Source organism: Muntiacus reevesi, chromosome X (assembly GCF_963930625.1).
Source record: "Muntiacus reevesi chromosome X, mMunRee1.1, whole genome shotgun sequence".
NCBI classification, from domain to species: domain Eukaryota; kingdom Metazoa; phylum Chordata; class Mammalia; order Artiodactyla; family Cervidae; genus Muntiacus; species Muntiacus reevesi.
The window spans coordinates 101842793-101866556 of NC_089271.1; the positions used below are offsets into that span (position 1 = coordinate 101842793).

A 23764-nucleotide genomic window follows, 5' to 3' on the forward strand; every position below is an offset into this window, starting at 1 on the left:
GTCTGACTCTTTGTGATCCTATAGGCTATAGCCCACCAGGCTCTTCTGTCCATATGATTCTCCTCTGCTAGAGATGAAAAGGAAAGAGGACCACATCTGATGAAGGATAAACCAAAGACAGGAGATGCTGAGCTCTGCGGGCAGTGGTCCCACAGGCTTCTGACCTGGGGAGGTAGTGGTGGGCTCCCAGTGGTACTGCGGCATGGAGTACAGGTCAGCCTTGGTGGGGCCGTTCTCCAGCAGGAGGCTGCGGTGGATGGTGTGGTAGTCCGTGGGGTTGCCATTCAGGGTCATCGGCAGGCCCTGCCAGGGGCGTGGGACAAAGGCAGGTGTGACAGCAGCTCTGGTTTTCCACACAGAGCCCCCTCCTCTGCTCCGCTAGGTGGGCATACTGGACACCGCAGAGCCGAGGGGAAGCTGAGCACTGTGGGTAGTGATGCCTGCCAGCAAGACAGCCCTGCTTGCCCTCTGAACCCAGCCCCGCAGACCACACAGGACAAGGCAAACCTGAGCTGGCCTACCACTGCTGCACCCATGCCATGCACTCTGCTCTCCATATGAAGTGTGAAGCCTGGAAAGGCTGCAGAGGGCTCAGGGCCTGCTCTGGTCTCCCTCCAGCCTCAGTTCCTGGCCCTCCCCTGGCTACAGGATCTCCAGACAGACTGGGTTCTGGCCTGGAACTGCTGTCTGCCCTGCTTCCTCCCCCCCCCACCCCCAACCCTGATCCCACCTGCACCACATTCCACATGGCCCTCGGGATGAGCAAAGTCTCTGGTTAGCCACAACCCTACGGTCGCTCCCTGACACTGCAGCCTGCAACTCCCGTGTTGTAGCATCTTGTACACTAACTACAGTTTCCTACTTTTTCCTTCTGTCTCTTTGGCTTTACATTTTTTTTAATTATGCAGATACATATAAACATACACACACACACATGTGTGTCCACAGACGTGTGAGACTTCTTATTCAAATCATAAAACAGGCATATCTGCAGAGCAAAAAGCTTTTTGAGGAAAAGACCCTCCAATGTGGCTTTTTAAAAGTTTAAATACATTCATATGTTTACACTCGAGCTCATCTTATATGAATCAGTGTTTTAACAGCAATAAATCAGATATAATTTCTGCAAAATAGTATTCAAAAACGTATGAAAATTTTATAGAGCATTAAACTACACTCAGAGGAGCTAATTCCATTTATGTGCCCTTTATGTCACTGACGCATGCAGAAATGAGAATTCTAGGGTATACCGATGTCGGATAGCTTGTAATCATCCTGAGTCACGGATAAAAGCTGCAAAAGCAATACAGGACAGCATGTTAACATGTAAGCAGAAAGCGATGTGATATTTACACACAGCTACAAAGTCTCAGCACATACACACTCGCTCCTTCAGCCGGCAGCATGGGTGTGTGTTAACATCACTGTGCAAAACATAAACGGACAATGATGCAGCTAAAGGCTGCTGTTTATTGTAACCATTTCCAGTTTCTGATGCCATCTTTTCATCACAATAAACAAGCAGTCATAAACCACATGACTAAAAACACTGATGCTGTTTTTCAAGTGTTTTGTTCTCATAGAATTAGCTTCTTGGTTTTAAACTCCTAGAACACTTTGAGACGTCTGTAGGATTCTGAAAGTGTTGACTTTTCAAGAAACTGAAGTTTCATAATAAAGAAAGTTTGACTTGTAGTACGGATTGGGATTATTTTAAGATTTGCTCAGTGTCCACAACAAAAGAATTATGACATGGCTGTGACTTTCAGTTGTAGTAGAGCTGGGGGGTTCGGCTTCCCAAATAACAAGCATCTGCTGAACTAGCGGTTCTTCTGCTTTTTGGCTCAGAACTCTCTCACTTTCTTAAAAATCACTGAAGATCCTGAAGGGTTTTACTTATGAGAGTCCTACCCATCAAAATCTATTGTGCTAGAAATTAAAATTGTGGCGTTAAAAATATTCATTTGTTCATTCATTAAAAATTGGCTCATTCACATGAATAATTTTATCTAAATAGTTATCTTTTAAAAGATAATGAAAAGAATGGTGCTGTCATATTAAAATATGCTTTTGTGTATCTTTAATGCTGGACTCAAAAGCCCACTCCATTTATTTTAAAGTAGCTGTCTGCTGAAAGCTCGCGCCTGAACCCCCCAAACTGTCCATCAGCTGTTCTTGCACGTAGACCTGTGGTACATGGATGGCAGCAGGGTCCACTCACTGGCCAAGCACTTCTCTTTCTCAAGGGATTGGGACTTCAGGGGGTCTTCCCCTGATGTCAGTCAGAATATTAAAAAAGTGTGTGCCCCAAGGTTGAGATTTAAGAAAAGCAAAGACTATTTATGGTTTATCAAGAATATTCTTAAGTGGACCTGACCTTTCTGTTTTGTTTCCTGCACACATGTGGCCGCCAGTTTCATGCTGCTGCCATGGTTGGAGCTCTTGTACTATCAGAGCAAGTGTCAGCACAGCTGAAAGGTAGATCTCTTAAATGTTGTTACAAAAATTGTTTCAAGCCTATGGATCCCAGGAAGGTCTTGGGAATCCCCACCATGGCCCGCAGCCCTCACCTTGAAAGCTGCCATGCTGTCTCCATGGATACCATGACTTAGTGACCTGAGCAGGACAGTCTGGCATGTGTGTGACTGGACAAGAGGGATCCAGGACACTAGATGTCTTTGGGCACCATGGCTGCTCCTCTAGGCTGCAATGCGCTGAGAAGTTCATTCACTGATTCCCCATCTCTCAGCCCACAACAGGCAGGGGCAAAAACGGGACCACATATCTTAGAGAAAGTCTGCCACTGAGTCAATCAGAGAATCTCCTCCTTGATTCCTAACATGACCCCACCAGAGAAGTGTGAGTATCTGTGGTCCCCACATTGCAAATGGGTCACTGTAACAAGTCAGTGGCTGGGTCGTGTTGAAAATAGTGAACAAATGGTGATGGTGAAAAGCTTAAGAATCACCCTGCTGTGCTCTTGGCCCCAGTGTCTACACTGTGACCCTGACACAGGGAGGGGCTCCTTTTCATGTCCGCACAGACTGGCTGGTGTCCCATGAGTGGTTGTGTGAGAGGTCATGGTCACCACGGCAGCTGCTTCAATATAGAATCACTCTCCACAGTGCATCCCAGCACCTAGGCTGTCACTGCCCAGGGCCAAGGGATCACCTTGTTTTTTTGTTGTTGTTGTTTTAAATACAAATTTATCTTTAAAAATTAAGACCACTCTATTTTTCTGGGATTGAGAGTCTTCAGGGGGAAGCACTGAACTGTAAAAGGTTGGGTCTGACAGAACGTGGGGTTTCCTTTCCAAGCACTGGGCTCTCATGTCTGACCCTAACCTTCACCATCAAACAGCCCCTGTAAACTGAGCAACCTGGGTTTGCATGTGGACTCATATGGCCTATATTCAGCAATATGATAAAAAGCAGAAAACAAATGAGAAACAACCCTGCCCTGGCGGCTTACTTTTCTCTCCGTAGGGTAGTGGGTGGTGTACCAGAGGCTCCGCCTCCTCTCAGCTGTGAGGGGGGTGGGGCTGCAGGCCAGGGCTCTGTCTTCCTTGTTGGTCCTCTCTTCCTGCATCTGAGACACAAAATAACCCAGAGGACCTGCTTCTGGAGCCGGTCCCTCAGCAGCCTGGGAACCCAGACAGAGCTGCTCGTCTCTGCCCCTGCATGCTGATCTTGTAAAGTAACGTACACCCTACACAGGCTTCCATCCAGACACTTCACAAATGGCCAAGGGCCACCCTATAAACGCAGAGACAGCAGACTCGCTTGGTCCTGATCCTTGTGAATTACAGGAACAGGTGCCCATGCTCCGTAAGAAGCCTCCATGTGTGTTCTGACCTGTGGGAGGAGGGCCATGCAAGGTCCACAGAGGCCACAACTGCCTGTGGAACCTGCCAGGGGACTCTCATGAAAGAGACATTCACTACAGGCAGAACCATCTAGAGTACACACCACTTTAAGCAAAAACACAGCTACTGCCTAACACTGCTGCTCACCTAATTGAAACTTGGCCTAAATGAGACAGTCGGTCCAGGAGAGATGGATAGAGAGAGGAAGGATCAGTACACACTTGGTGGTTGAGGATGGTTTCAAACAAAGATGCCGCATGAAAGGGCGCTTACACGCGTTGATCTGCAGACAGAGGGAGAGTGTTCAGTGTTGCGGCTGATTCCTAGGGCCTGGCAGCCACACAGAGCACCAGATCCTGGGGAGCCCAAGCCTTACATTCAGCTCCAGACACTTGCTCCTCTCTTTCTCAAACTTACATCATAGACTTTTACTACAGAACTCACATTTTCCATGAAAGCTGCCAGGCCACCTGGAACCATGATATTAATACAACCAGGCACCTGCCCTCCATCACCACCTTGGTGAGGAAGTCCTGAATGCCACCCCATTTAAAACACTGACCCCTGAGGGTCAACTTGGTATGAATGAGTCTCTGTTCTGCACAAACCTGCAGATGCTGTGGGGTAGGAACTGCTGTGGACTGTGGCCTGGAATGTGGCCTGTCCTCCCCACTCTCTGCTTTCCCTGGTTCCTGGACAGCCCGGGGCGTCCTCCCCACTCTCTGCTTTCCCTGGTTCCTGGACAGCCCGGGGCCAAGGAGGTTGAGAGTCTCCAGGGCCCAAGGGGCTTGAACAGCCTGGCAGCTCCTGACTGAGGCACCAAGAGAAAACCAGGGGCACCTGGGACTCTTATGAACCTGAAGGCATTAAGGTCATTTCCATTATTGCCTAAGATATTGTTCAGAGTAGACCTCCCATTTTAACTTCTTTCGCACAGTTTTATGTGTGCATCTACACATACCCATATCTGTGTGTTTGTGCAGGAAACAAACACAGCAACACTTGTAAGGGGTTTACTGGCGTCCTCATGTCTTAGAAGAGACTCGAAGGAAAAGGTAACCAAGATGACTGGGATTCTCCGTGAGCCTGAAATCATTCTGTCACCACTTGCCATCTTGGGGTCCAAGGAAAGTGAGACCTGAGACCCCTGCAAACAAGGACGCCTGTACCATGGGCCAGGGTGGGGGTCGCTACACAGAGAGAGGTAGGCAGACCCCCTGCAAACGAGAACACCTGTGCCGTTGGCTGCTCACATATTTGGGGGCTGCCATTCCTCTTGTAAAACATTCACCTCCTCCCCTACACTGGGCCAGTGCTCTGCCCGCTTTCAGTACACACTGGTGGCCTGATCACTGACCATATGGATGGAGCTGGAGGGGAGCAGGTGCCAGCCTGGCATCTCACCTTTGCCCCCTGTCCCAGCATCCCCCTACCCCACTAGGCATGTGGGCATGAGGTGATGTGTAGCAGCCCCGTCTATGCCACCCGAATCCCTCATACCTGAGCTTCTCACAGTCATTTTGGGAGGACGAAAGGGACTGGAGTTTCTGTCACTGAAAAGGAAAAGAGAGGGACCACAAGCCATCTTCTCTGATGGTGCCCCAACATACCACATTCTACAAACAACCCCACAGGGAACAGCCCATTCCTCAGCCCTGCCCAGTGGCGGGACCCTGGGGGTTACAACACCACCAAGAGTGGGGACATCCCCATCATATCATCAGAGGTTAGAGGTCTAAGATTTAGGAAACTCCAGTTGCCATGACAACAGTCTGGGTGGTCAGAGACTCTTGCTTTGTCGGCAAACATGGGCTTGAATCTGATTTCTACTGTTCTGCAAGTGCGTGATTTACCTCTCTACCCTTGGCCTCCTCATCTCTAAGATGGGTACAGCACCTGTTCTTAGAATCATGCAGAGGACTGAATGTGGTAATGTATGTAAATAGCCCAGGACCTGGCCTGGCACTTAGTGAGTGCTCAATGAAAACGAGGCTTCCACTGGCCTCACCACTGGCCCTCTGAGCAGCCTGGGGAATGCTAACACAGGGAAGCTGGTCTTTGATCTGATAGAATCTGTACTCACTTAGGACTCTGTGTGGAAACAAAACACTCTGATAAGAACACTATAGTTATTTCAGAATACACTATAGATTAGTCAGCAGTTGATAGGAACGAATCCTTTCTCCAGAGTCTCCTGCTACTTTGCAGACAAGACCATGAAAACTTCTGGTCCTTACAATGGGCTCCTGCAGCCAGATTTGGATCAGAGTGGCCAGACTGTAGTATATCACCAGCAGGTTGATGGGGTACCTTGGTGGTACCAGGACAGGTCGGAGTTGGCAATGATCCTCCACATGCTGGAATAGTCCATCTGAATGACTGATTCAATACCAAACAACCTGTTTAAAAGCAAAGAGAAATATTAAAAAGATGCAACAAAGATCTGGGTCCAATCCACAGAACACAACCAGCTTGTCCTACACATTCATGAGCTGTGTTGTGTCGCAGTTGTGTCACTCAGTTGTGTCTGACTCTTTATGACCCCATGGACTGTAGCCCACCAGGCTCCTCTGTCCATGGGATTTTCCAGGCAAGAATACTGGAGTGGGTTGCCATTCCCTTCTCCAGGGGATCATCCCAACCCAGTGATTGAACCCGCGTCTCCAGCATTGCAAGCAGATTCTTTACAGTTTGAGTCACCAGGGAAGCCCCATATATAATATATGCATCTTTAAATCATATATATGTATGTTCATGTATGCATACACTTCATGCAAACATTACCCAGATGGCTTTTCCTCTGGTTTAAAAATCTAGTTAATACTAAATCTTTGTACACTTATTAGAAATTTATGTCTTAATTGTCAATAAGTGTTTTATTAATGTAGATTTCTACTATATAATCAGATATGATATGATTATATAATGGGAAATTGTGTAAATGTGATTCATTTAGAAGTTCATTTTATATGAATTTTTTCTCATAAATGCTCTACCAAGTGAATGAAATATTTACATGTCAAGTGAGTCTCCCTGAAATGGAATCTTTCAATCGTTTGTAGCTTTTACGAACTTCCTTTAACTTTGATGTCCTATTCTTCACTGCTCTAAGGTTTTGCAAGATGAATTCTCCACTTGTAAAACCTCTCATAGATATTGCAGTTATTAACACGAGGCCAGGGCAACATTAGTGACCATCCCCACCCCCAGTCCTATCAGATTCCTGCTTCTCTTCTTCCTCCTCTCTCTCTCTTCCTCCTTCTCTTTGGCAGGGAGCACAACTGTCTCTCCACTCCCCCTGGAGCACTTGCTTTGTAATTTTTCTCTCCTTGCAAAGCACTCCCAACATCTGACAGCACGTGTTGATTATGACTTGACTGGGTGTTTTTTTCTCCTTGCACATGTTGGCAGATTTACAAAACCTCCACCTGTTTTCAGGTTTACTCAGTATCACATCTGCTGGTCTCTGGTAATACAGAAACCCAGCCATTTGCAAGAAATATGTAATACTGAAAATAACACCCCACTTTAAAACATTTAATTGTGGTAAAATGCAGATAACATACCATGGGTTGGGAAGGTCCCCCAGAGAAGGGAACAGCTACCCACTCCAGTATTCTGTCTTGGAAAATCCCATGGCTTTCCATAAAGTGTCCTTGTAATTTGGTGTAACAATAAGTATAAGCTTTTCCCATTCCTGGGAATTTTCTAGTTTAGGGAAACATGAATATATTTTAATGGACATGTATCATGGAAATACAGTAACATTAATCAGTCTCAAACCCAATGAGTCATGGAATGGATGTTAAAGCTGTTTTTTTTTTCCTTCTTTCTTTCTCTTTTCTTTCTTTTTTTAATTCATGGAATCAGTTTTTAGGAAGGTGAATGCAATTTTCCATCAATATTAATATATAAAGTAACAATAATAGGAACTTCAGGTGTATTGTCAGACACAACGCAAGTGAGAAGACAGTGATGGAACATCTTTAAAGTAGTGAAATAAAAGCTGTTACCCTAGAATTCTATACCCAGCAAAACTATCTATCACCAGAAGGTTTGCACTAGAAAAAATGTGAAAAATTATTTTATGCAGAAGAAAAATAATAATAAATGGAAATGTGGACATGTGGACTGAATAGGAAAAAAAGATGGTACAAATTCTCTGAATAAATTAAATATTCTCTGCAATAAAATAAACATCATTACTGATTCTACAAATATTCAAAAGAAAACAAACTAAACATTATTAGCAACTTTATGCTAATAAATTTGACATCTTACATGCAAAGGCAAATTCCTTGAAAGACACAAATTACTAAAACTGATTCAAGAAGAAATAATCTGAGAATCTTATAATTATTAGAAAAATTGAATATTCTTCTTAAATACCTTCCCATAAACAAAATTTCAAACTCACATAGTTTCATGAGTCAATTCTTAAGGAAAAATTTAAAAATAATAAAAACATTCGACATCAACTCTTCTGTTATACAAATTCAATCCCAGCAGACTTTGCTACAGACATCAACAGACTGATTTAAAATTCATATGGAAACATAAATGGCTTAGAATAGCTTAAATAACTTCAAATGAAAATTTAAAAAAGGAAAAAGAGAGTATGACATTGCTTAAATTCAAGACATTATCAAGCTACATGTAATTAAGACAGTCACATAAAGATGAGGAGAAGGCAATGGCAACCCACTCTAGTACTCTTGCCTGGAAAATACCATGGACGGAGGAGCCTGCTAGGCTGCAGTCCATGGCGTCACTAAGAGTCAGACATGACTGAGCGACTTCACTTTCACTTTTCACTTTCATGCATTGGAGAAGGAAATGGCAACCCACTCCAGTGTTCTTGCCTGGAGAATCCCAGGGATGGGGGAGCCTGGTGGGCTGCCATCTATGGGAACGCACAGAGTTGGACATGACTGAAGCGACTTAGCAGCACATAAAGCACATAAAGATGAAGAGACAAATTGTACAGAACAGTCTATATATAAAACCAACCACATAATCATGGTCATGATTTTCAACAAATGCAAAAGAAAACACAGTCACTTCAATAAATGATTCTATACTACTTAACATGAAAGGCTAAACAAACTCTGAGAAGAAGATATAGAGGAAACATTTGTGAATTTGGGATTGGAAAATATTTCTTAACTATCACACCAAAAGCATGATTCACAGAAGAACAACTAAGAAGTATATTTCATCAAAACTAAAAACTCTGCTCTTGCAAAGACACTAGTGAAAGGATGATTACCCACAGACTGGAGAAATATTTGCAGAAGCATATACCTGATAAATGATTTGTGTCCTGGTTTTCTAAACAAATATCAGAACTCAACTGTAAGAAAACAAAGTTAACATGATTTTTAAAAATGGGTAATAGGTGAAAGATTTATATGACCTGAAGAGAGAGTGATGAAGAGAAAGTAGCATCTACATACAGTCCATAGCATTGCAAAGAGTTGAACATGACTGAAGCGACTTAGCATGCACACATGTGTAAAATAGATAGCTGGTGAGAAGTTTCTATAAAACACAAGGAGCCCAGCCTGGCACTCTGTGATAACCTAGAGGGGTAGAATGGGGTGAGGGGAGGGAGGCTCAAGAGGGAGGTGATATATGTATAATTATGGCTGATTCTCACTGTCCTACAGCAGAAGTCAACACAACATTGTAAAGAAATTTCCCCTGAATTAAAAATAAATTTTAAAAAACAAATAAAAATGGGTAAAATATTTTAACAGACACTTCATTAGAAAGATATGTGAATGTAAAATCAGCTCATGAGAAAGATCTTCAGTCTCATTAGACATTAGGGAAATGCATTAATTTAAAACCACAATGAATTGCCTCTACACAACAATCAGAATGCCCAAATTTAGAAAGATTGACTGTACTAAGAGGGGATGAAAAAGAATGAACTCTCACAGTGCAAAATGAGACTTGCCTCCTACCCCCATGCAGGATAATAATAATATTAATAATAACAACAATAATAGCAAAAATAACATTAAAAAGTACATAATACTTGATTTCATTTAGAGAAAGTCCTAGAAAATGTATTCTAATCAAGTTAGGGAGAGCCATAAGAGGTTACCTGGGGATGGGATGAAGGAGGATAAAGACAGGAGAGAGATTGCAAAAGGGATGGAGCCCTTGGGACAGATGGGTATATTAATTCACTTAATTATGGTGATGATTTCACAGGTATGATTATGTCAAAACTGATCAAACTCTAAGTTTTAAATTATGCAGTTTATTTCATATCAATTATATGTCAAGAAAGCTGTTAAGAAAAACAATTATATTACTTCCACCAAAAGTGAATAACTAGCAAGTTTATGAAAAACTGTTGTTAAGTTTTCTCAGGAAAAGTAGATTCTTTAGAGAAACTCTGAAGAGAAAAATCAGAGCCTCTTGGTTTGCATTTCCAGAGCTAATCTCTTACTTCTGGGTCAGTTTGTTTAGTACTAAAATGAACATACTGCTATATTTTAAATGGATAACTAACAGGGACCTACTGTACAGAACATGAACTCTGCTCAGTGTTACGTGGCAGCCTGGATTGGAGAAGGTTTGGGGAAGAATGGATACATGTATGTGTATGGCTGATTCCCTTAGCTGTTCACCTGAAACTACCACAACACTGTTAATCAGCTATACTCCAATACAAAATAAAAAGTTTAAAGTTTGGAAAAAGAAAAAAAAATGAAGACAACAACAGCCACAGTTCCTGCATATGTAACATTCTGAACTTCAGAACGCCAAGCAGTTACGAGGCAACATCCTTCTGTATATTTATCCTCAAAATAAGTTGCAAGTCAGTCAAATTGGCTTATCTACAGTGTAAAAAATTAATGAGGTGTTACTGCATTGAATTAAAATCCATTCCATGAATGAGAAGCTTAGCTCTAATAAACAAGATGGTCACACTTTCCAACAAAACGTTTGATAGCAAAATAATTGTTTTGTTCCAAAATGCCCTTTCTCAAAAGATTGCTTTAATTTTTCATCAGTTGTTATCTTAACTTGAAGGATTAGTCCATCTTCCCACCAGAAGAAACTTTACCATCATTAACTTGCTATTAATTTTTAAAGTTGAAGCACTTAAATGTACCATCCAGGCATAGTTTGTAATATGTTCATTAATACTAATCATTTGGAGCAAATGAAAAAAAAAATAACTGCCAAATCTACCTAATCTCTATTCCTCTTCATATTTTGTAAGATTAAATGTAAAACGAGTCATCTTTTCAACTGGCAAGGTTCACTGGACCACACTTTATCCTTGAGAGCAGGGACAGAACTTGGGCAGAAAGGTCCTGACTTGAGGTGACCCATGCAGGTGAGCTGCTCTGTGGAAACAATGGCTCCAGAGCAAGACTACCCTCCAGGTCAGCCAGGACACCAGATCACAGGACAGGGTGGGTTCTTCCTGGACACTGGAAGAAGACCCTTCCTGAGAGGCAGCTCAAGAGCAAAGGCAAGACACAGCTGGTCAAGGCTGCATTTCCAGAAGCCCAGGCTAGGAGGTTTCAGGTTCAGGTTGGACAGACGTCCAGTGCGGAGGCTTGTCTGCCTGGTCAGGGGCAGTGGCTGCTTTACACATGATGCTAGGTGTCAGGGTGACACCCCACCCAGGGACCCCCTTTCCCGGGGTCTTGAGTCAACACCACACTCACTCATGGCCCCAAGTGACCATCAGGTTTTGGAGATTCCCCAAATGGACTTGAGGGTCAAGTATTTACATTCTATTGATTTTCTATTTATCTGTGGAAAGTCAATTTGTTTCTCTTGGTTCCCAGTTTTTGCCTTTTAGATGAGCACAAATGAAGTGGATCTGAGATTGGTCACTTAATCCAAAAAGAAACAAGAGTTTGGTTGCTGTTATATCACCTACCTACTGGACAAACTAAACCATTGGCTACCTGGTGGTGACACCTTTAACAAAAAGGGGAAGTGTTAACCACAGGTTCATTTACATTCCTCAGCGTGAAAATGACCTGCTTGACATTAATTTTCCTCACACTGGACTGCTTTCTGATGAAGTTCTCACCAACCTGCCTCCATTAAGAATAATTTCATCTTTCCATGCTGTTTCTGTGCTAGGCTCAGATGGCTCTGATGGGGGGGCAGCACCATGGCTGTCCCAGGTGAGGCAGCAAATGCACTAGAATAAGCCACATTAGACAACCACCTGCAAAGCTCATGGCGCCAGACATAACACAAAAGTGACTGCATTGTGTCACCTTCTAGGAGCCCACTGGCTTCTCCAAACTAGAAGAAAAAGGCACAGCATCGGAGCCATTATGACTCTTGACACATTACTGACATTTTAATGACTAGTATAAGAACAGGATAAATATAATAAATAATACCGTACCACGGTTTTGTTTTGTGTTTTTTTTTTTTTTCATTTTTCTTATTTGTTACAGAATGGTTAAATATTGCTGAAGTTTGAAGTTTTGGCTTTTCTTTCTTACACCGTTTTAACACTGGAGTAAACATGCTTTTCCTTCACTAAACAAAATGCATTTTCTTATTGTGAATTGTTGAAACAGGACATGGAAAGGGTGGCATGGGACAAGTTGTTCTGTGTTTATTTAATAGAGAAGGCTGCCTCCACAGGGAATGGTCCAAAAATCTCTCCCATTCCTTCCCACAATTCTTGTTCATTTTCAAATTGCAGAATCTAAGGTGAAAACAAAAGCAGCAAAACAAAATGAATTTGAGCAAAGAAGTCCAACACCTGCAGTGCAGAGAAAGTGACTCTGTGATTGTCACAGAGAAAGTGCAGAGTCAGTGCAGTCGGTCAGAGATGATGAGACGCAACTTTGAGGGCTATTCGGGGCACCCCCATATGAGTGTTCACTGTGCACCAATGTTCATGACACATGTCCTACAGGTTCCATCATTCTCTCTGTCATGATTATGAAAACAGTAGACGCTGATTCCCCTGCCAAGCCCTCCACCTGGCCCACTTGAGAATATTCACTGGGATTGTCCAGATAATTTTGGTGAGAAAACAAGGACCGCCCCCCTACCCCGCCTTTGTCCAGGACTGTTTTTACATAAGTTGACCTCAGAATTACCTGCATTGTCATCTTTGCAAGGAAACAGTCAACAGTGAGCTGACACTGTTAAAACTGGCTTTTTGTAAAGTCACCAGCGAGTAAATGTTTGCTTACAGCATTGAACACATTTCAGCTCACGTTCAAGGACACCACAGAGCAAGTCAGTTCCACCTGCTTCGGTCCCGTCCTCCACCCTGTGCACACCCCATACTTTCGGTGCAGAAAACCCACAGGACACAAACTGGCTGGGACTGGTGGCTTTATCACAGAGAGGAACCCAGGTGAGGACTGAAGCGACTTAGCATGCATGCATGCATTGGAGAAGGAAATGGCAACCCACTCCAGTATTCTTCCCTGGAGAATCCCAGGGACAGAGGAGCCTGGTGGGCTGCCGTCTGTGGGGTCGCACAGAGTCGGACGTGACTGAACTGATTTAGCAGCAACAGTAGCAGCCAAAACCTTAAAATCTCATCCAGGGATGCTTTTACCCTAAAATGGCTTCTTGGAAAAATTGTCACAGAGACCATAGGCCTGCAAAATCTAAAATATTTGCTAACTGATCCTTTACAGAAGAGGCGTTTTCAAGGTGGTTCAGAATAGTCTTTGTATTTCCTATTATCAGTCTCTAGATGGCAGAAAAGAGACTTAAATTGGGGTATGTGGAGCGACCACAGCCCCATAGAAGGTATACAACTTAGCTTTCCAATGAAATCATCCCCTAAATTAGTCCAACAGTGCAAAACTTTTTGCTCTATGGGGTCCAATAAAACAAAAAATTAAACTTCTAAAAGTGACATATTCATTTAGTCTGGAACTAACCACCTTGCAACAGTAAAAAACATGTTTCTATATGTGTTCAATAAATTAAAAATTATATGTCTAGAAGAAACTAAGACTGGCTTAGCCTAGAACTAATGTTTGCACTGAAATCTTGTATCTGTCAGCTTCTGCTTAAAATAAATATTATGTAACTCTGCATTATTAAAGAAACTTCTCAGTTCCCCCAGCTTTGCTGAGGTACAATTATATTTAAAGTGGATGGCATGATGATTTGATATAAGTATAGGCTGTAAAATGATGCATAGCATCTCAATCAAGTTAGTAATCACTTCACATAGCTACTCTTTTTCTTTTGTGTGTGTGTGTGGTATGAAGGTTTAAGGTCTATTCTCAGCACATGTCAGTACAATGTTATTACAATGCAGTGCTACTACTACAGTACCACTGTAGATAGATCCTCAGAATTTACTAATCTCATACCTGAAAATATGTACCTTTCCACCTCTGCCTATACTCCTCAGCCTCCAGTGCTTAGCAACCATCACTCCACTCTCTGTTTCTTTAGGTTTGACTTCCTGTTTAGATTCCACATAAGGGGTGAGATCATACAGTATTCATCTTTCTCTGACTTATTTCGCTCAGCACAATGCCCTCCATGTTCATCTAAAAAAGTGAAGTTACTCAGTCATGTCTGACTCTTCATGACCCCATGCACTGCAGCCCACCAGGCTCCTCTGTCCATGGGATTTTCCAGGCAAGAATACTGGAGTGGGTTGCCATTTCCTTCTCCAGGGGATCTTCCCAACCCAGGGATCAAACCCTGGTCTCCTGCATTGCAGGCAGACACTTTACCATCTGAGCCACCAGGGAAACCCAGGTTGTTGCAAATAGCAGGACTTCCTTTTTTTTCATGGCCAAGTAACATTCCTTATATATGTGTACTATATTTTCTCTTGTCATTCGTCCATCAACAAACACCTAGGTGTTTCCATGTCTTGGCTCCTCTGTTTTTCATGTTTGTGTATCCTAAAGAGTTCACTCTGTATCTTCTAAAACAATGACATTTTCCCAGATATCCACATACAACCATGCACCTGAGAACTAACAGGGAGTTTGTAATATCAGTAATAACCAGTGAATATTGAAATTTCCCCATTTAATCTCAAGAAACTGGGATGTGATCCAGTGTTGGGCTTCCCATCTATCTGCAGGTTTCCTTGCTTCTCCTTTGAAGTAGAACGGCCTTTGCCCACACCCTTCGTGCACACTTTTTCAGAATGCTGATTTTCGAAGAGACCAGATTGCTTCCCTTACATTCTACATTCTGGACTTAATGACTGCTTCCCTGTGGAGTCAATTAAACCACATTCCTGCCCCTCATATTTCATGGAAATTGGAGGTTAGGTCTAAAGCCTTAACAATACAGTGCCTCATTCCCCACACTGCATCCAGCCTAGAAGTCTGAAAGGTCAAGGGACCCCACTCCAGTAAAATTTGTTTGGATAAACTGGTCAAGGTGCTGACTACCCCGGAAGGGGCTTTTCCCTTTGCAACTAGCAAATGATCAGTAAGCTTACACTCTGTCATCCTTGCAAACAATCTTCATCCCAGGAGCCTCTTTAAGTCATGGTTTCAATTTGTGAATAGATTTAAGTGTCTCATGAAGAATTGGTAAATGGTAGTTTTCTAACTTTATCACTCCTTTCCCTTCATTAGCTAGTGTCATCCTGTCAAGAGAAGTTTTCCCTCATTAACCGAGAACGGCCTAGAATTCCTTCTTAAAAGTCAAAGCAAATGCTGGGTTCTTTACCTTCAATTCTCATTTTCATAAAAGACTTTGGGATAATAGTCAACTTCAACTGAAGCACATTAAATATTTCTCTCTATCTCTCTCTCTCTCACACACACACCATGGATTCATGTATTTTTACTTTTACGTTTTTATGATCACTCAGTTCTTTTTGACGCTCAGTTTGTCCTCTGTTTGCTCTTGAGAGCTCCCTCCCATGGATGCTCTGACATATCCTTCTTATTCTTTACTGTAAAACATTCTCCCTAGTCTCCTTCCTCAACCAAGACCATGTGTCTGCTCTTTGCTGCAAACAGCAGCTTCCCTCCACTTCACCATAGCAGCACCCCCACCTGAAACAACACCTCTTCCCTGCAGACTGTGCGGCAGGCAGACACTGTGTCCCCATCTCCTCCAAAGCCCGGCAGACCCACCAGTGGGCATTAGAAGAAACTTTGCAGATGCTCAGGGCCCGGTAGGGTCCTCCCGAGGGCTCGAGGATTATCTTACGGAATCTTCATATATCCAATGATGCCTCTTAACCTGGTGTAGTAGTTGTGGGGAATGGCTTCCTGGATGAACTGGGAACTGGTACAGATAGAGTCCGATCAGGTGTCCCACGGTGAAGATCGCCAGCAGGATGCAGAGACAGCTGAACAACAAGGGGTCGAAAGTCTGGCACCAGGACCACCAGGTGCAAAGGCCCAGGAATACGAAGAAGTACACGGACGAGGTCAGGGAGGGCAGCATCAACCCTGCGGGGGGCGGCGGGGGGGGGGGCGGGCGGGAGGGGGCGGGCTTGTGTGAGAAATGCTGAGAGAAGGAAATCCTACACAGTTCAGCCTCCATCACTGTTGGGGACGAAGAGGAATTCCTCCTCCACTTGTAGTAAAATTCACCACACTCTCTTGATGAAATCAGAGTTAGTGCTATTTGTATTGTGAAAAAAAGTCATATGTAAAGTGAAATGTGTAAATATGGGGAAATATCAGATGATGAAGAAATCCTACCTGTGGCACTTGAGCCCTATCAACAAACATTCACTTCTCCAACCAGTAGAATTTAGCTTGTTTACTTGCCTGTTTCCATCTTTCTATTTTCCCCCCAGTTTTTCAGGAATACTGTATCTCCATTTTAATTGTCCTCGATAAACTTTTAAAATAATGATTTATTTTTGCTTGTCTGTTGACAAGGGTTCATAATAATATTGCATTCTGTGGCAGATAAAACCTCACTAAACCTTTGTCCTGCCCGACAAAATGCGATTTGCTCTATCACTAAAAGTGGAAAGGTCAAATGAAATCATTCCTTCATAGGCATTTAAAAACTTTGCAGGGAGCATTTTGAAACAACTTCTCATTAAAGTCCTAAGCTCCATTTCTTGAGAAATACTCTTCACTTTTCTATCTTTTAACTCTCCTATGGAAAAAGAGCTGCTTCATTTCATGAAACTTCACAGAAGCAGGATGGAATAATTTTGCAGCAGCTATGGGGCAATGGGGACAGTGCAAAGATGGAGATAACGTATTTATGGAAGGAGCAGCCTGCAGCCAACAGGGAGAGGTAGTGGGTGTGTGTGCTGGGAGATTAACTGGGGAAGAAAAACACTCTATCCTGAAGAGTTAAATTAAGAGACCTAATGACTCAGTGTAAACAGACAAGCTTCTGAAAGCCCATGTGTAACTCTGGACAGGGACAGAAAAGGGTCCCTTGTCACAGATCACCACCTACAGGCTCTGAGGGAGGTGAACAGTGGTCCTGTTGGTCACGTAGAAAATGCCACCTAACTACTAAGGGAAAAGACTGCTTTATAGAGGTTAACAGAAACCATCTAATACATAAAACCTACAACTGAACGGGTAAAGCTCTGTGTGTGTGTGTGTGTGTGTGTGTGTGTTTGTGTGTGGTTTGTACATGTGGCCAGTTTCACAAAATCTACATTTACGATTTTGTTGCTATGGAATAGAACTGTTTCCTTCTTTCATCATTCGCCAGCTCTCTCCCTGTGTGCCCCAGGACTTGGAGGTTCTCACCTGATGAACCCAGTAAAATCTTCAAGACAACCTTCCCCTCAGTGGTTATCATGTTGCCAATAAACTCTCTCAGCTTAGATGCCACGGGGGCCAGCCTGCAGAAGAGTTTTAATTTTGCGCTTTCCTCCAAGTCACCTTCAGTACCATCTCCTTCATCTAAATCCTCTTCATAGATCGGGACCTCTTTGGAATCTATTTTTTCTCCTCCAGTCTAAATAAGTGAAAAAAGAAAACACTGTAGTCTCTGCCTATCCACCCAGAATATTATATGGTTTGTAATTTACTGGTAGGTCAGTGAGGTGAATTTCAGAAATGAGGAAAAAATGCAGACTACCACTCAACCACGTAAGCTTCCTCAGGTCTCTGGTGGTCCCTGTGTGAAGCCCAAAGAACTCTGATCTTTTTCAAGACATAAACAAGAAGCATCACTGATCATAGGGTCCCCAACAGCAGATCATCTCATCTACATGAGTTCAATATTTTTTTAACACATAGAAGCCGAAACTGTCTGAAACATCTATTCATAACTCAGTTTTCATCAATCTGAGTTTGGTTCCTCAGATTTAGTTTTCCACTAAGGTGATGGGAAGTTTGATGAATGGGCTTAAACGGAAAGGATGGGCCAGATCAGCTCTGAGAAAATCTCTTTTCATTCTGGAGTTTATCTGTGTTCACTATTTAAGTGTTTCCTGCCTGTGGGAGGACGAGTGGTCCTGGCTTCTTGGCTAAATAAACAGTTGCTTCCTATCTCATCCTTTTAGAGAATTGTGCACAGGTCCAATCCCAGGCCTCATGGGACCTCAGGACCATCACTAGAGAGTCAGAAGAAACACATGAACAGCACAAATAAACTTCCATGGATTATTTTAAACTGTGTATACCACGGGCTTTTTTTGTTCATTTTTAAAGACTACATAAGAATTTTTTTGGATAATTACAATCTTTCCCTGGAAGGGTTAGGATTTTTTAAAGGAATTACAAATATAAACTGTCCCCTTAAGATGAAAGGAGCCTGTCTCAGACTCAGGACAGGCTTCAAGGCAGCAGCTTCTGCAGAGTCAGACAACTCTGGGACCCAGATCAGACATCGAGTCCAAGCAGTACCCGTTTGCTTCATTTTCCCATTTTAAAGTTTCTTTCTTTTTAAAAATTTTTATTGAATGAAAGATCCTTTAAAGTCTATGGTGTTTTAAAGTTTCAAAGATTTCACACATATGATTTCATCTAATTCTATAATAAGTCTTTTTCCCCCACCCCACTGCTAACTACTAGTTTGTTCTCTATGTGTGCGTGTCTGCTTTTTTTTTGTTTCATTCACTAGATTGTTGTATTTTTTATAGTTCACATATAAGTGATATCAAACAGTACTTATATTTCTCTGACTTATTTCACCAAGCATAATGCCCTACGAGTCCATCCATGTTACTGCAAATGGCATTATTTCATTTTGTGGCTGAGTAATATTCCATTGTGTATATATACACATACCATATCTTCTTTATCCATTCTTCTGTAGATGAATGTTCAGGTTGCTTCTGTGTCTTGGCTGTCATAAATAGTGTTGCTATGAACACTGGGGTACCTCTTTCCCAATTAGTGTCTTTTTTTCAGGCATATATATATATATATATATATATATATATATATTTCTTGATCTGCTTAGTTCAGAATTACATAATATTCACTGCTGGTGTCTGAGCTTCTATCTCACTGGAGGAGAGGCTGGTGCACCACTCAGTAAGTACTGAGTGACCTGAGGGCTCAGACCTGCTGTTTGCCTAGGTGGGTACAGGCCACTTGAGACTTACGTTGGCTGTTGATGAAGCCAAGGCTACAGGATGCACTCCCACCGCTGTGTGCACAGACACACACACACACGAAGACACACATGCACATCATACATACATACACACAATACACACACACACATACACACATGAGGATGTAATCCCAGGCTATTCAAGTCCATATACCCAAATCGGGTTGTGTGTTATACTGTATTTCATCACATCACATTTGTACTTTTTCTGGAAGGGAGAAAAATGTCACAGGCTTATGCATGAAGATTTTTCTATCTGCTCAGAGCCCAGTAGGCCTCAATGTCACTAGTAAGAGACAGAAGAGCGCACACACTAGAAAGAGATAGAAATAACTTAACAACTAAATATCTTACAGTGACACTTGCTATTCCAAGAATTAAAACAGAGTGATGTGATTGAGAGAGTCAGGGTGGCCGTTTTAGATTCTGAGTTCAAGGAGAGCCTCTCTGAGGAGGTGACATTTAAGCTGAGTGCTGACTGTCACAGGGCCACCGGCCATGTGAAAATTCTAGCCAGAGCCTTTCAGGCAGCAGGAAGGGCTGGTCAAGCCTCCATAGTGCATCCCCAGACCCACGCCCTCTTCCACCTGCTCATCCTCCTCACTGTCAGCTGATGCCCCTGCATTCCACCTTGTAGAGACATGAGGGCTGAGCTCCAGTCAGTGCAACACCAGCAGCCCCACCTGTGTGCAGATGCCCAGCCCCTGCCTGGGTTGATAGGAGAGCTGCAGAGCCGGGGTACCAGGAGGAAAGCCTGCCACCCCCTGCCCTGCATCACCCACAGAGGGAGTTTCAAAGCAAAACTCTCCAAGAGGTGGCAGGACTCAGAGCAAGACTTGCCCAACACTTCACTTCTCTTGAAATCAAGCTAAGACGATTCTGATCGCCAACCACTCCACCCAGTGAGAGGGACAACGGTATCTCTTCCAGAGTGACTCCAGTGGCTGCAGTGGAGGAAGAGCAGGGGGACCTCTGAAGCCAGGAGGCTGTGCTGATGGAAGAGGGGGTGGGGAGTGGAGCTGAAGAGGGTTCACGTCTTGGGTGAGCATCTTGTAGGTCCAGTCATAAGATCCTGGTTGGTAAATTTCACATGGTGGAGGGAGGGATGGAGGAGAATCAGAGGGAGCTCTTGTCTTTGTGGATGAGATCAGGACAACCAGCCATGGAGCAAGTTGAAGTAGATGAAATATTGTTGACATTACAGGCACATATAAGAGTGTCTGACTAATCTCCTGGCACAGAGCACAATCCCTGAGCCTGAAATGTGAAGCAGCTGAACAGCCATCAATCAGCTTTTAAAGATGCAGCAAGTACCAGCCTTTTTAAAAAAATTTCTCCATACTGTACTTTCAAACGCAAAGTGGCTGGTGGCACCTGATGTGAAGGCTGAAGCAATTCTGGACTCACAACAGAAGCTCACTCTCTGTGCTTTTCCAGGAATCCAGATAGACAGCTGTTCATGACAGACAGAATCTTGTCTGGGCACTGACAACTCTAGCAGGCAGGCTCCTTCATTTTATTGCATCCTCTTTCTGCTTGTAGTCAAAGTAAGACATAAAAACTGCATTTCTAGGGGAGTAAAATGTTTATGACGAGGGTGGGCAACCCCAAGAACTCAGACATGGGTAATGTATATAGTCTGGGGGATTCAGACCTTCAGGAGCCCCTCCTTGATTACCATACCCTCCCCTCCTGCAGAGGCAGGGTCCCTAAGGCAATCTCTTGGAAGCGACTTCCCAGGGAAGGAATTGGGGCCCCAGGCAGACAGTTAGGAAAGGAGACAGGATCCCCACTGCCACCCTTCCAGGCCTTAGGCTTTGAAACAAACACCAGTGTTTCCTTTGACAGAAAGGCAGAGGAGGGCTTGAACAGGAAATGGAAAGTCTACAAAGCAGAGGAGGGTAATGAATTCTGCTTGGGTGTTCAGGCTGACAAAGAGAAGTCCTGAGCGTGGCCTCAGATCGCTCCTGAGGGGAAGAGAAGCAGGGGATGGGCTGCTGGCAGGACACGTGCACTGTTCCTGTCTTGAGGTCTCAGGGATGAGGTGGACATGCCCACCGGGTCCCTGTGTCCCTAGTCCTTTGCCTCACACAGGTCTCAGGGATGAGGTGGACATGTCCACCAGGTTCCTGTGTCCCTACTCTTTTGCCTCACACACATTCCTCACTCCCCTTCACAGGAGAAGGAGCCAGAGTTATAGTTTTTCAATCCTGCATCCTTACAACACCATAAATAAACAATGAAAGGGCTTCCCTGGTGGCTCAGACAGTAAAGAATCTGCCTGAAATGCAGGAGACCTGGGTTTGATTCCTGGGACAGGAAGATCCCCTGGAGAAGGAAATGGCAACCCATTCCAGTAGTCTTGTCTGGAGAATTCATGGACAGAGCAGCCTGGTGGAAAACAGGTCATGGGGTCACAAAGAGTTGGACACAACTGAGTGACTTCACTTTCACTTCATTTTCAAACAATGAAAAAGGGATGTTGCAAATGAAAAAAAAAAAATGTGATGAACACAGAGCAGGTGGTTCAGCCAGCACTGCAGCACTGTCCCCAATCTGAAGTCGGTTACATCCTGGTCCACAGAGCTGACCTGACAGGAGCCAAGAGATCCTGGTGATTCTTAGTGACCTGAAGAGATCCAGGGCCATCATCCTAGGAGATACCTCACTTCGCAGGCCAGAACATCTCTTCCCGGTTGTGATTCAAAGTTCAGGAACATTTGGAAAGAGCTGTGAAATAATTGAGGGCTTCCCAGGTGGTGCTAGCTGTAAAGAACCAATGCAGGAGACGTAAGAAATACAAGTTCGATCCCCGGGTCAGAAAGATTCCCTGGAGAAGGACATGGCAACCTACTCCAGTATTTTTGACTAGAGAATCCCATGGACAGAGGAGCCTGGTGGACTACAGTCCATGGGGTCACAAAGAGTCAGACAGGACTAAGGACTAAGCACATAGGACTCAACATACCAGAAGCACATTTTTTAAAGAACCTTAGTAGCTGCACTTCATTACTTTACTGAGCATGCAGAAAGTGTGGACAGAGCAGCTACTGTAGCTGAACCCATTTCAGGCCCTGAGTAAAAACCTGGGAACAGAGCGTCCATGGTCTGTGCCCACCTGCAGTGTAGTCTAGGGCCGAAGAGAAGCGACAAGGACAGCAACATGATTAAAATTACAGCAAAGCTTTAAGAAGTAAAAGAAAGGAGAAGAATGCTTCAAACTAAGGTGGGGGACAGGGGCAGTCACCTGGAGTCACAGTCGACTGCCCGTGCAAAGCTCTCAGCTCACGTTAACCTGGGAGCAGATTCCACGTCCCAGGACTCATGACTTTCCTATCACTTTGGAGGATGGAGTGGGTAGTATGTCCCAATGGTAAGTGATTCACTTAACACAGCACCTTAGAAAAGCCCTGTCCCTCACATTAGCCTGGATTCGGACCCTTGGAGAGGCCCCAGTCACACTCCAAGCAGGAGAAGCAGGGTTCTGTGCTGTAACTCAGTGCTGGGGGCTGGCGCTGGCCCTTCAGCAGCTTCCAGGAGGAGGGAAAAAACGATGCTCGCTCTCCTGCAGCAGGAAGGCCTCACCTCACTGTCTGTCTGAGCAGTTTTAGGATCAGGTCTCCACAATTGCAATGTCTCAATTCTTTTTTTTTTTTTTTAAAGAAAGTCATGCAAACTTTACATCTCATAAACCTTCTTTGGATTTATAAAAGTGGAACTGGCTTTGGAATGTCTCTGGACCTTGTTCTCAGGTAATTGCTTTTTAATACACTCCTGAAAAGAGAAAGAAAGGAAAGTCTTAGGATCCTAGAAAGGAGGTTCAGAAGCGTCCAAGACTGAAACACGCTCTCAGGGCAGCGCAGCTGTTGTCAGAATCCTGGCGCTCATTCTCTCCTCTCCTTCTTTCTGCTGATGTGTGGGTTGGCTAACTTTCCTGGCTGGGGGATGTTCAAGGTCTGGCATCTAAATTGTAACAGTTTTGCCAAGACTAAAATACCTGGGGCTAGAATTTCAGGCCCTGAACTAGGAAGGAAGCTGTCTGATGTCATCGCTTCAGGCCAATGATCAGCAACTTGACCCACAGGACATATTTGTGCTGGAGATAAGAGAAGCCAAACGCTGCAGCCGGGTTCCACCAGGCTCTGCTCAGAGGGTTGTGTGCACACAAGTCAACAGAGCTCCCATCCATGGGGCACCTGCTCTAGCAGCCCCTCTGCCCAGCAAGACCTCCTCTCCAGCATTGCACCCTACCCCAACCTTTCCTCAGAAATCGCTCCCTCCCTGACCCCGGGGCCACCTTCTCCTCTACATCCTGGAGACCTGGGCTGCTTTTAAGCTTGTTTAAAGATCCATTTTGGCCTACTCTGCTTTCTTTACAATGAGAACTCC

General features: G+C 43.9%; 1 pseudogene; it reads right to left on the reverse strand.

Annotated features, from left to right (window-relative positions):
• Positions 1-19062, reverse strand: part of LOC136154632 (piezo-type mechanosensitive ion channel component 2-like) — a 51474-nt pseudogene extending 32412 nt beyond the window's left edge.
• Positions 19063-23764: the final 4702 nt, after the last annotated feature.